This window comes from Sminthopsis crassicaudata, chromosome 4 (genome assembly GCF_048593235.1).
Source record: "Sminthopsis crassicaudata isolate SCR6 chromosome 4, ASM4859323v1, whole genome shotgun sequence".
Lineage (NCBI taxonomy): Eukaryota > Metazoa > Chordata > Mammalia > Dasyuromorphia > Dasyuridae > Sminthopsis > Sminthopsis crassicaudata.
The window spans coordinates 434,844,021-434,858,212 of NC_133620.1; the positions used below are offsets into that span (position 1 = coordinate 434,844,021).

A 14,192-nucleotide genomic window follows, 5' to 3' on the forward strand; every position below is an offset into this window, starting at 1 on the left:
AGAAAATGGAGAAGAAGTAATCAGAGAGGTTAGAGGAAAAAGAAGAGAGAATAGTGTCATGAAATCCAGAGAAGAGAGAGCAATCAAGAGGGAAAAAGTTATCCGTGGTTCAAAAACTCCAGAGAAGTCAAAAAAATTAAGACTTGGAATAGACTTATTAAATTTGGCAATTGAAGTCATTGATAATTTTGAAGAAAGCGGTTTCAGTTAACTGATTATATCAGAAGTGATACTGCACAAAAATTAAAAAGAAGAGAAGAGAGAGAAAGAGACAGAGAGAGAAAGGTGGGGAGAGAGGGAAGGAAGGAAGAGGAAGGAAGGAAGGAAGGAAGCAAGGAAGGAAGGAAGCAAGGAAGCAAGGAAGGAAGGAAGGAAGGAAGGAAGGAAGGAAGGAAGGAAGGAAGGAAGGAAGGAAGGAAGGAAGGAAGGAAGGAAGGGAGGGAGGGAAGGAGGGAGGGAAGGAGGGAGGGAAGGAAGGAGGGAAGGAAGGAGGGAAGGAAGGAGGGAAGGAGGGAAGGAAGGAAGGAAGGAAGGAAGGAAGGAAGGAAGGAAGGAAGGAAGGAAGGAAGGAGGGAAGGAGGGAAGGAGGGAAGGAGGGAAGGAAGGAAGGAAGGAAGGAAGGAAGGAAGGAAGGAAGGAAGGAAGGAAGGAAGGAAGGAGGGAAGGAGGGAAGGAAGGAAGGAAGGAAGGAAGGAAGGAAGGAAGGAAGGAAGGAAGGAGGGAAGGAGGGAAGGAGGGAGGGAAGGAGGGAAGGAGGGAAGGAAGGAAGGAAGGAAGGAAGGAAGGAAGGAAGGAAGGAAGGAAGGAAGGAAGGAAGGAAGGAAGGAAGGAAGGAAGGAACAGGGAGAGAGATATGATATGGGGAGACGATATGATGGAGAAAAAGAGAGAGTGTGGAAGTAGCCATCTTACTATTAGAGAATGCTGACAAAGAGAAAAGTGTGGGATAAAATGTCAAAGAGTTTTGAGATAAGGAAAAGGGGAAAAAGGGGACCCCTGGGGAATGGCCTCTATATTCTTAGGAACATAGAAAGTTAGAGTCTCACTTTAAAAGATGGGAGGACTAAAAGGAGTGAGAGATTTGAGGAGAAAAGAGTATCTTTGAAATATCCTCTATGAGGATTAGCATAAGGATTTATTTTACCTTACTTCAGTGAAAACCCAGTCTAGGTTAGATAACATATATTTGTATTCAGTCATTTCAAACGTTCTACAGTTCTATTCAACAGCCAGTGAAGAGTAATGAAAAAAGTATATGGTATGAGTAATCCAAGGTTGTAGTTAAATAAACAGCAACATAATAAGTGGTCAAGGGGCCTAAGAATGGCAAAGTAGATTTGCATAATTTAACTATAGGTTAAGGAAAAGAGTAAAATGAAGTCAAAATAAAGATAATAGTCTGAGTATGAGACTGAGATATGGAGGGATTGGAGGTCATGGTGAGAATTAAATATAAATTTAGAAGGGATAAATGATGAAGAAATAATACAATAATATGAGGTTCTGATTAGATCAAGAAATATAAAATTCAGTCATAGAATGATGTCTCTGAGTAAAGACCAGTTCTGGAATATGATTGTGCATGCTAAGGTAGAATGGAGAATGGAGAGTCGTGGGATTTGTGGAGCCTGAGAAACTGGAAGGTAAAGTCTATAAGGGAGCATCAACATGAATATCCCATAGGGATAAGAAGGAGGAAAAGACAGTATCCAAACTTTGAGTTTCCTAAAAAAGGAGGGAGAATGTCCTGGGACCATTAGAAAACAGCTACCATGTTCTATTTATTAATGGATTTTGATAAGAATTTTAAAGGTAGAGAGTTTGATGAATGTTGTCAGTAATGGGAGGGTCTGGAAAAGGCAAGAAATATTTCTACTCCCTCTCTAGAAGTTGTTGTTTGTCCTTTGTTCACCATGACTTCAGGGAGGTGATGCTATGACAAGCAAGTGAATTGTATTTAGTTGAGGAAGGGCTGTATAGTCACTAAACTTACTTTCTGCTTCAGAACCATCTGGGTCCCATGACAAGATATAGATTAGGATGGCCCTGGATGCAGTGGAAGAGAGACCTTGGCCTTTAAAGGTCTTTAACAGGTCTAAGTTTGATCTATGTTTCCTCTCCCCCCCATTAAAACTAGGTAAGAAATGAGGCAGTCAATGGCCTCTTTTACCTACTAAATAATTTAATCAGAGAGAGAAAGACCCTCCATAGGAGTAATGCTATGAAGGAAGGAAAGAAGGTATAGTCAATGCTGAAGGAAATGGCCAAGGATCCAGTGCTTTTTTAGGTAACACAGGTCTCTGTGAGTGACATAAAATGGGAGAATAATGAAAGAAAGAGGTCTAAAATGAAGGGAGATTTGTTAACTCTGGAGTGGGAATTCCAACAGGCAAAATAGAAGGGGCAGACAGAATAGGAGCAGAACATGGGGAAGTTTGAGGAAGAGAGAAATAAGATAATGGCAAGTGGAAATTGAGGAGAGTGATGATTCACTCTTAGGCAGTTAGTAATTAAGCATTATAAGGACTGGGAGAGTAACAGGTGGTGGGAATTTGCTAAGCATAGAGGGTAATGATGGGTGGGAGAAACTCTACTGAAGAGGACAGATGTTAGAACATTAGATAGTTCATAGTCTCAATAGCTCCACCTAGAGGACATAGATAACTGAATTTATATCTTATAATTTCTTATTTTAACCAATTTAGATAGAAAATTTTCTATAACATATTATACAAATCTCTTCTTTCTTAGGCTGCTATGAAGCATAGTTTGGACTTTTCTTGGGGATTCAGGACCATATTTATAAAAATTATTTTAAAACTATAGTACAATACAATGATATTTATTCAAACACGTAGGGCTACCAGCCTTTATACTAAGTAACCCCAGACTACTGTGATTTTCATATTGTTTCTTCTGGGTTTTATGCTTCTGTTTTTTTTCCTTCCTGCTATTGACTTTATTTCTCATTCCTCATCTTTAGGTCATGAGTTGTTTCATTTTCTTTTTCTTTTTCTCCATTTTCATTTTCTTCTGGGCATATAGGTGGATTAGGGATGGTTGAAATAGAAAAAGTCTGGCATTTGCATAGGTGGAGCTTTACCACATCTGACTTGTTCCTGCTTCCAATCAGTCTGTATATATGAGGGTCCTAAGTGTTCCTAATAGGGAAAAAATCCTCAGGTGTTTGGACTGACTTGAAAGGTAAAGAATTATAAGGTAAACAATTTCTAAAAGGAATGATAAAATAATATATGCCATAGCTTTACACTCCTATTCAGTTATTATATTCTAATTTGTTTTATAATTAGTTATATATGTTAACTTTTCTCATATCTCTATCATATTGTATCTGAATCTCTACTATTTACCTTGTCTTTCCAGGCTACCACCTATCTGTGACTGACAAAACAAGTATGGGGCAACTAAGGCCTTGCCCAGAGCATCAAACAACTTCAGCTGAGTTGTAACAACTGAGTTAAGCACTTAATTAGAAAAAGATGGTTTTTGTCAGTTTCAGGAAGAAGGGTGGAGTTTATGGTTTCATCAGTTTCAGGAATTTTCAATATAGAAACTCTCTCTACTGATGCAGATTACATTTCATCATTCATTACCTGAAAAGGTGTCACTTCCAATAATACATTATTCCCATAACTATCTTAGCGATGGCTTTGGCTTTTACAGACTTAATAGGAATTGTCTCCATCACTATTGTTTCTCTCCCTACCCATCTATTTCCCCACTCCTCCATTCTACTCCCTTACTTACATGCTTGAAAGCTGTTAGTCAACATTCTCTTACCTTGAAAGCACTGACTGGGATACTCCTGGAGTTGTAGTGACAGATTTATATATATATATATACATTTATATGTAAGGAAAATCTTATCTAGACTCCCAATCTGCACCCTTCCCCCCCCAAAAAAATGAGGTTACTTGGAACCAGGTCTCCCAACTATTTTCCAGATATCTCATGATTGTGAAAGCATCTGGATTCACAGATATACAGCCTGCCTCATGCCCACTTCTTCAAGAAAAGCATGATATCCTTCTGCACAACTGGGCAGTGAGACAGGAACATCTTGCCTTCCTTTGCTGTGCTAGGCTTCCTTCTTGCCACCACAATTTTCACTCTAGAGATCTCTTTCACATTCACCTTAGGTTTCATTTATTTCACTGACTCCCTTTCAGTCCGTAATCCTTATTTCTCTGTTCCCTAATCTCTGGTTGTGTTTATGTTTGTGTCTCTTTGTGTGATAAATGATTCCTTTCCCTTCCACTCTATTCTCTCCTTTCTTTTTTTCTTCTCTCCTGAGCTACTTCTTTCCTCTCCTGTTCCTCCTTCTGTCCTCTCTTCCCTCCCTCCCTTTCTTCCTTGTTTCTTGCTCTTCCTCTTATTCTCTCTTGAGACAGGTCTAGTGGCCTGGTTGCCATCTGCTGCCTGTTTTTTTTTTTTTTTTTTTTTTTTTTATGAGGTTGAGATCAGATGGCATCTAATCGATCGTCATGGTCTCCATGGTTACCAGGGTGACAGAGTAGTTTGGAGAGACACATTCTCTAGCCTGGGGCTGTCAGACCATTCCTGAGAGAAGAAAAAAATAAAATCTCCTCCCTGATATTTACACATTTACATCTCTCAAATGCAGCAAAACATGGACCACGGGCATGTTTGACACAGTTACCTACTAGCTTGGGGCCAGGAAATACAAATTGACTTTTTTTTACACACAAAATTCACAAGGACAAAGGTAAAGATGTTGTAAGTGTGTGTGTGTGTGTGTTTAAAAGAAATTGCAGAATCTCCTTTTCTTCCTTTTATTGTTTGACTAACAATAACTTAATAACTCTAATGACTATTTCTATTCCTGAACAATCATAGAAATAGTTCTAAAAGTAATTAGAGGCAAGTATTTGCTTCACGGGGGAAAATAGTTTTTTTTTTTACCTATAATGTATTCTAATTCATTTAAACTGTAATGTTAATTATAGTTCTTAGACTTGGAATAATTTTCCATACAGAAAATGGAATTCTTTATAATAAGAAGTCATCATATAGCTAGAAATGTAAACAAAATGACCCTTTTTAATGCAAAAAAAGTGCTGGTGCGTGAGTGTTTACTCTGTAGTATATTAACATGGAGTGCTTGACCAATCTGAACTGAGCATTCAGTCATGCCATATTATAATGGAATATAATGGAGTTGACAGCCAAGATGTAGTTGCAAGGGGCACTAGAAAGACCTTCATAATGAGGATGTATAATTAATGAAAAAGAGGTCATGGATATTTGGAGATCCACAGCAAAACATTAAATGTAGCCATGGAATCACAGTATTTAACAGTATTAAAAATATAAACCCTATACACTTCTCTATTCAAACAAATTTAATATGAGACACAAATGCCTTAAGGTAATAAGGCTATTTTCCCTCATTTGCTTGTGACTGTGTGAGTGTGTTTGTGTGTGTGAGAGAGAGAGACAGACAGAGAGACAGACACAGAGCAAGACAGACAGACAGAGAGGGTATTCTAGTGGAACATCTACCTTTTTCTCCTCCATCACCGGAAGCCAAAGTTTAAATTGTGATACATACAAGCCAGCATTAATTCAATTAATAATATTTAGTATCACTTAAAGAAAATCTTCACATTACAGAAAGTAAATAGGCAATACATCTCCTATCCTTCTCTTTGTCTTTGCCCCCTATACAGCCTTCATCTCCTTCTTTACAATAACTTTGTAGGGTCAGATGTATCCATCCACAGAGTCTTTCCTGTTGCATGAATACACTGATATTTAAAATAGAAATAAAGCCATCAAGTCATGATGAGCCTTTAATAGAAAGAAAAAGCAAGTGGTCATTTACATTGCACCTTTGTTTTTCCTCTTGGCTCTGTCCCTTTGCTCACATTTGCTCTCCAACCTCACCATGATCTTCCTGTTCCTCATTACTTGTTATTAGTTGATCAATATTTATTAAGCCCCTATTTTGTGCCAGATATGGTAACTGGGGATACAAAAACACACAAAAGCCCATCCCTGCCCTCAAAGAGTTCCCAACGTGAATGTGGGAGACAATAAACAAATATATATGCACATATATTAAAACAGATAAATATGGGATAAATAAAAATTATTAACAGAAGGCAAGCATTACAATTAGAAGAGCTGAAAAAGTCTTCTTATAAAAGATGGGATTTTAGTAGGGAATTAAAGGATTCCAAAGAAGTCAATAAGTAGAACTGAACATTCCAGACATGAAGGACAGGCAGAGAAAATGTCCAGAACTGAAAGATGGAATGTCCTGTTTAAGGAACAGTTGCAAGAAGGTCAGTGTGGCTGGGTCAAGGAGTCCATGTGGGAAGAGTAAAGGATAAGAAAAATGGAAAGATAGGAGAGGGATTGGTTATAAAGAGCTTTGAAGGCCAAATGAAATTTTTATATTTGATCCAGGTGGCCATGATTAGTCTATGGAGATTTGTTTCTTTGTGTTTTTTTGTTTGTTTGTTCATTTGCTTTAAGTGGGGGCAGAGATGGGACAGTAACATGGTTGGGCCAGTACTTTAGTACTTTGGTGGATGAAAAGTGTATGGATTGGCATGGAGGGACACTTAAGGCAGTATGAGGGGTAGGAACCTACATGAAAGGGGTAGTAGTGTCAAAAGACAGATGGGTAGATTAGAGAGATTTTGCAAGAGTAAACTCAATAGGCTTTGGTAACAGATTAGATGTAGGAGGGAGCAGTGCTTGAAAGATAATAAGAAATAGAGAATGGTTTTTAGTGACTGGCAGGATGATGTTGCTATGCACAGTAATAGGGAAGATAGGAGAATGGGAGTATTTAGGGGAAAACTGAGCTTCATTTTAAACATTTTAGTTTAAGATATCTGCTGCACATTGAATTTAAGGTGTCTGAAAGGCAGCTGGAAATGTAAGGTTGGAGGCTAATAAAGAGAATAGGGCAGGATAGGTCAGTTTGAGAATCATCAGCACAGCGAAGGTAATTAAACCCAAGATTGATAATAAGATTACCAAATGAAGTTAGAGAGTAAGATCTGGAAGAGAATCCCAAAACACCAAGGAGTGATTGAACAGGAGAAAATTTAAGAGGGACTGAGGGCTTGAAAACTCAGAGAAGAGAGTATCAAGGAGGAAAGAATGATGAATAATGTCAAAGGTTACAGAGAAGTCAAAGAATGGAAATTTAGAAAAGTCAATTGGATCTGGTGACTAAGAATCATTGCTAATTTTAGAAAGAGCTTGAATCCAGCTTAAATTCCAACTCCTTCAAGAAGATTTCTCCCTGGTTCCAGCTCCCATTGAGTAGTTGTAAATTCTAGAAACACTATTGTCTCTAAAACGTGCATCATTCAAGACCTTCTTCACATATGTGCACCAGAAAGTCACTCCACTCTATGGCCCAGCACTTATGTGAAATCATGTCATGAGCCACACCCATATGTTAAATTTTACCAATTAATTAAAAGACATGTTGATTCAAAGCAAAAGATATTTAATTGAACAAGGTAACATTAAACAAGAAGAGACCTTTTCTCATGCACACATGAGCTACATTTTCTCACATGTTATTGCATTAATAATGAAGTTTATACACACATAATAAAAGTACATGACTAGGGAACATGCATGGAGTGCAAATGTGAAGCATGAGCAACCAGGGGAATGTACAAGTCAGAAACACATATGGTCAAAATACACTGTAGAGGGCAAATATATAATACATAACTGGGGTCTGGTCATCTCACATCTCTGATGTTATAGAGCCACCAGTGACCTCTAGTGAGGTCGGGATGTTATTGTCTATTGGGACATCTCTGTTTTTTTTGGTATTATGTCTTGACTCTTCATCACCTCTTGGATGTCTTTCCTCTCCACTGGGCTTCTCTGCTGGTCTCACATCACTGAGCTACTCTTACCTATCCTCAGCTTCTCCAATGTTACCTGATACGTGTACTGTAGTAAATTTCTCCCTAACAAAAGAAATCTAAAACTTTTAGTTTTAATCAAGGACTAGGAAGTGCTATATTTATTCAATCAACTATGAAAACCATAAGAATCAGAGGTTATTCTTTTGGTTGTTTTTTTCCTGGTGTCGACTTGACTTATGTCTCAAATCAATCCTCTTTTAATTCTTTTTAAGCTCATGATGATCAATCTGCATCCCCAAACTCATCTTAGAGACTCCATACAACAAGGTATGTGAAAACTAGAGTGGTAAGGCCCCTCTCACATCCCATACTGCTCTGTTTGGCATGCAAATAAACCTAGGTAGGAGAAAAAAAGAACTAGGTCAAGCCAGCAAGCCTTCCTAACTTTATTATCTGATATGCCAGCAACAAAATGGCTGGATTTTGCCTAACAAGGACCTCATGGGTATCCTTCACATATGGCTCTGGTATATACAAGTACATACAGCATATACATTGGCATTATTACTTTTCATTTCACATGTTTTCCTGTATTTTCAGTTAGAGTAAAGTTCCTTTGAAACAAGGAAGCATATTTTATATTCCTTTCTATCTGTGGAGTATCACAGTGATCTACCTGAAGTAGATGCTCAATAAATGTTGGATAATTATGATAAGAGGTCACAATCATTATGAAGATCATGGTGATAATCTGTACTAAAGGTCAACAGAGGATGTTGACTCTACGGATGACAATGACCTTTATATGACTCTTTAAGGTCTATAAGAAGCTTTCTTATTCATGAGATAAACATAAAATTATAACTTTTGTACCATTGCGAGTCAAATTATAGTGGAATTCTAGGAATTTCTTTAATTATGAACACATAAAGCCAGCATTAACTCAGGTTATAAGGAATTGTTTTATTTAAAGAAAAACCTAAACTCCCAGGTGCTATCCTTGGTGCTACCTACTTCAAAGAGTGGTTTGTAAAGAAAGTGCTTTGTTAAGCACAAAGCAGATAGAAATGTAAACAATTATGAATGCCAACTGAGGCTTTCTCCTTCCTTCTTTGTGTCTCTAGTACACTTGTGTGCAAACACACTTCCCAAAGATAGGTGAGTTCTTGCTTGGAATGAAATGAGTCATTTGTTCCCATCAGGGCAACTGGCACAGCATGGTGTCAACTCACTCTTGCCTCCCGCAAATTGAGTTTGTCAGTGCTCAGCCACACAGCTGAGTGAAATGTTGTGTGAGGCTGCCTGTCTCCTGGGAGAGAGAACTGGCATAAACCACATCCTAATGGGATCTAGAAACAAAGAAGCGTGAATGAAGTGTTAATTGCATTCATAAAGACATTAACAAAGGAATTAAAATGGCAGAAGCTTCCTTCTCCATCACCACCTCCCCCCAAGATTCAAACACATACATGAAACCCCAATAAACATTTTGACAAAAATTATCTGTTTATTGTCTGCCCGTTGCAAATAAACTATTATATAAATAAGAACTTTTTAAGGAACAAAATTAATCCTTCTTAGAAGAGTTAGCATGAGAAAGTTTATCTCAGGTCTTTTTGTTTCTCTTGACTTTCTTGAGAGGATGTAAGCTTCTGCAGGAAAAAAATCCCAGCATTTTTCAATATTGCCTCATTAACTGTAAGAATATCTGTTAACAGTTTGAAACCGATCAATCCTACAGCTCTTATGAGAAAGAATAAAATGCTCATTATCTCTGTTAGTCATTTTAGTTTTTGAAGGCAAATGATAAAGTTAGAGTTATATTTTGCCACTGGATTGCCATTGGGTTTTTTGCTGTTGGGTTTTTTCCTGAGCTAACCAGAAGGAACCATTTATTTCTCCTCACTGCCATCTTCAGGATTTCAAGTTCAATAATAGAGTTGAGATGGAACACAATTCCTCCCTCTGAGGATGGTTAGGGTAGTTGTTTAGTGCTCCTAGTTATTGAGAACATGGTTAATGGACTTGAGCCCTCTATGGTTCACTACAATCTGCATCCCTTGACTCTAGTCATTCACTCTATAAATGCCAGGGATCACAAGACAAGACAATAAAATGTTGATGGATCAGTGCAAATCAGTAAGAGCTGCTACAAAGGATAATCATAAGCAGGTGCTCTGCTGACCCCTATCAATAATATTCACCAATTCAATTCAATAAACATTTATTAAAAGCCTGTTGTTTGTAATACATGACTATCCCAGATGCTAGGAGAAATACAAAGGTAAACACGCCAGTCCTTATGGGTCTAGCATCAGGAAAGCAAGGAGGGAGCATGGTTATGTCCTGAGCTCTGGTTTTACACAGTCTCAGTTCTGTAGCAGGATGTACACGTCACCTTCTGCTTTCTCCTTTGTTCATTCTGTCCTATCCCTAAGTTTATAGTGAAAAGTTTCTGAATATAGTCCATGTTTATCTTCATGGATATAGGTAAAAGGTGATCCCAGAGAAGCACTCAAGACAACAGTAGATAAGATAGTCTTTAATTCACATCACAAAATCAAAAACACATAAAAAAGGATTCTCAATACCCCATAAGAATGCCACAAAGCTCATAAAGGATTCACCTTAGTCTATAAATTATAAATACAATTCTCCCTCAGTCCACTGGGTCCCACATTTCACAGAGGCCTCAAATCCTCCATATACAGGATATAATCTTATTATTTACATTCCTCTCCAAAGACAAATAAAATAGGGACTTCTAGATGGGCAACTCTTAACATTTCCATAAGCCTCACTTTTACTCCCACCAAAAACTTTCTGAAGGTTTAGTCTTGAAGAACAGAAGCATAAGTTTCTAGAGCCACAACTTCCTTTCCCATCAGATCTTCAATATTCAAATAACTCATGCAAAGGATAGGTTCCTGATTTCTCCATATTATGGCTATAGTCTCTTATCAATATTCCTTCATATGCATAATCCTATTCTCCTAACAACATGCATGACCTAGGAAATTCCCCTTCTCACTCTAGATTGGAATTTTGGAACTCAAACTTAGGGATTTGGGAGACTAAGAAATTCAGGTCTTGATAGTTGTCATGTTTTGTCACATTATCATGACATTGCTCAAAAACTCTCTTTTTGGATAACATGGACAGGCTCATAGTTCTCTGTCTAAAAACAGACATTAATAGAAAAAATCCTCCTCCTGGATTTAGCTGCACCTATACTGCCAAGATCCTTTTGCAGGAAAAATAAAGGAAAATAGAGACCTCCAGGAACCAAAATGGTAAAGTAAGCAGTGAATCATTGTAACTCTCCCATGTTCACCTTTGGACAACTATAAAATAGTGCTACAATACAGGTCCAGAAACACCTCACCAGGATGCCAAACACCCCTCATCCTATACCATCAGTATAGTGCCTGACAGGAGAATGCTTTGTGATATAGAAAAACATCAGCACAGCAACAGATAAACAGCCAAGGCCTACAGCCACTGGCTCAAGAAGCTTGAGAAAGTACTCCTTCAACCCTGAGAGCAGAACTCAAATTTTTTAAAAAGGGAAAAGATATCCCAAATTAGCAAAACAATACAAAAAAAACATAATAACAATAACAAAAAAAAAAAAAGAATTTGGCCAAATAAAGTTATTATAATGACAGGGAAGAACAAGACACAAACTTAGAAAAGGACAAAAATATGAAAACTCTGAAGAAAAATGGAAAGTGATCTCAAATACAGAAACAATTCATAAGAGATAAAGATAAAACTTTAAAATAACAGAAGAGGGGGCAGCTAGTTGGCGTAGTGAATAGAGCACCATCCTTGAATTCAGGAGGACCCGAGTTCAAATATGATCTCAGACACTTAACACTTCCTAGCTGTGTGACCCTGGGCAAGTCACTTAACCCCAGCCTTAGAAAGGAAAAAAATAAAAATAATAAAAAAATAAAAATAAATAAAAATAAAATCACAGAAGAGAGGTAGAAGAAAAATTGGGGAAAGAAATGAGTGTAATGCAAGAAGATTTTGAAAAAAAAAAAAAAGAGTTAACATCTTGGAAAACTGCTTAAGAAGTAGAATTGACCAAATGGAAAAGAAAGTACAAAAACTAATTGAGGAAAACAGCACTTTAAAAGTTAGAATTGGGCAAATGAAAGCTATTGACTCTATGAGACATCAAGAAATAATCAAATAAATTCAAAAATAATGAAAAAAGGAAGAAAATTTGAAATTCCTCATGGGAAAAACAACTCACCTTGAATATAGATCCAGGAGAGATAATATCTGAATCCCTGGACTACCTGAAAGACATAAGCAAAAGAAAGATGTGAACAGAATTTTTCAAGAAATTTCAAGGAAAACTGCTCTGTTGTACTGGAATCAGAGGTCAAAATTGGCATCAAAAGAATCTACTGTGATTGTACACAGCAACAGCATGATTACATGATGGTCAATTCTGATGGACATGGCTCTTTTCAATAGTGAGGTGATTCAGGCCAGTTCCAATGGACTTGTGATGAAGAGAGACATCTATACCCAGAAAGAGGACTGTGAGGATCACAACATCATACTTTCACTTTCTTTTATTGTTTGCTTGCATTTTACTTTCTTACTCCTTTTTTTCCCCTTTTTGATCTGATTTTTCTTGTGCAGCATGGTAATTATAGAAATATGTACAGAAGAATTGCACATGTTTAATATATATTGGATTACTTGCCAATTATGGGAGGGAATGGGAATGGGGAAGGGAGGAAACGTATTTGGAACACACGTTTTTCAAGGATGAATGCTGAAAAATATCTATGCATATGCTTTGAAAATAAAGAGTTTTAATTAAAAAAATATTAGAAGTCATGGAACATGATGTTCTAGAAGGCAGAGGAGCTAGGAGGAATATAACCAAGAATCATTTACTCAGCAAAATTTAGTACAATACACTGAGTTAAATAGTCATTCAGTGAAATAAAAGGATTTCAAGCTTTATAGAAAAAGACCAGAAGTAAACCACAAGTTTGACCTCTAATATTAAGAATCAATAGAAGTACAGCAGGTTAAAAGGAAAAGAAAACATAAGGAATTCAATAGATCTAAACTGTTTAAATTCTTACCTGGGAAGATGACACTTGTAATTCTTAAAAATTTTATCACTAATAGTATATATAGAAGGAAAATATATACATAGAAGATGTGGATATAAGGTGAATTTGAGAAAATGAAACAAAAAATTAAAGAATGAAGAAGAAAAGTACATTAGTTACAAAAGAAAGAAAGAAATAGAATGATGTAAATTATTTCAAATGAAGAGGTACAAAAGACCTATTACTGTGGAGGAGAAGATGAGAGGATGGGTAATAAGCATTGCTTGAATCTTAAGCTCATTATTATTGGTTCAAAGATGGAATAATATATGCAAACAAATTGAATATAGAAATCTATCTTGGGGGGCGGAGCCAAGATGGCGGAGAAGAAACACACGACTCAGTGAACGTCCTCACTCCCTCGCAACCAATTAGATAAATTAAGTCTCAAAATAAGCCCAGGACTGACAGATACCACAAGGACTGGAAGCACGACTTACCAGCTGAAGAGAATCTGGAGTTTCAACAGAGAAGGTCAGTTCCCAGAGGAGGAAGAAGAGAGACCAGCACAGACGGTGGGGTAGTGGCACACTGCGCCCATTGCGCTGGGAAGGGCTCTGGGATCAGAGAAGCCACTGAGGTAAAGGAATCTGGCACAGGCTGTTAGCTCTTCTCTGCTAATTGTTTAGCAGTTCAGAAGAGAAAGCCAAAATATTTTAAAACTCAGATTAGATTTTCCCCGGACCCTGGAGGTGACTCAGCAGATCTCGGCACCAGGGGGCGTGACCTCAGCTACCACCTGAGAATAGTTAAGAGATTGACAAGTGGGTGGATACGGCCCAAGGCAACACACCCTGCCTAGCTTAGCTGGAGGGAGTGGAACTCAGCTCCAGGAAGTCCCAGAGAAGAGGAACCTTTGAACTAGGGACCGGTTTCTGGCAGACACTTCCAGTTTAAGCACAGGGGCTTTTCACGTCACCTGCTGCAGACATCCACTCCCCACCCAGACACATAGGCTGGGCTTTGTGCTGCCTTTACTGTTCAGTCTCAAATCTCAGGGAAGCCTCTAAAACACAGCGCCCTTGGGGCACAGCAATGCTAATCACCTCTGAGGCACTTCCAGGGAGGGGGTGGGGAACTCTCTCCCAGAGCTCTATCTTAGCTCAGGAGCAGGGGCCGCTGCATCCATCCGGTCTGGGAGGAAGCTGGTAAAGAA

The 14,192-nt window shown here is 37.9% G+C and overlaps 1 long non-coding RNA gene across 1 annotated transcript; it reads right to left on the minus strand.

Moving 5' to 3' along the window:
• Positions 1-7,496: 7,496 nt before the first annotated feature.
• On the minus strand, positions 7,497-13,699 carry LOC141541425 (uncharacterized). The gene is made up of 3 exons (XR_012481794.1): positions 13,473-13,699; positions 12,154-12,195; positions 7,497-9,238 (listed from the first exon to the last, which is right to left on the minus strand). It is a non-coding gene; the product is annotated as an uncharacterized LOC141541425 (long non-coding RNA).
• Positions 13,700-14,192: the final 493 nt, after the last annotated feature.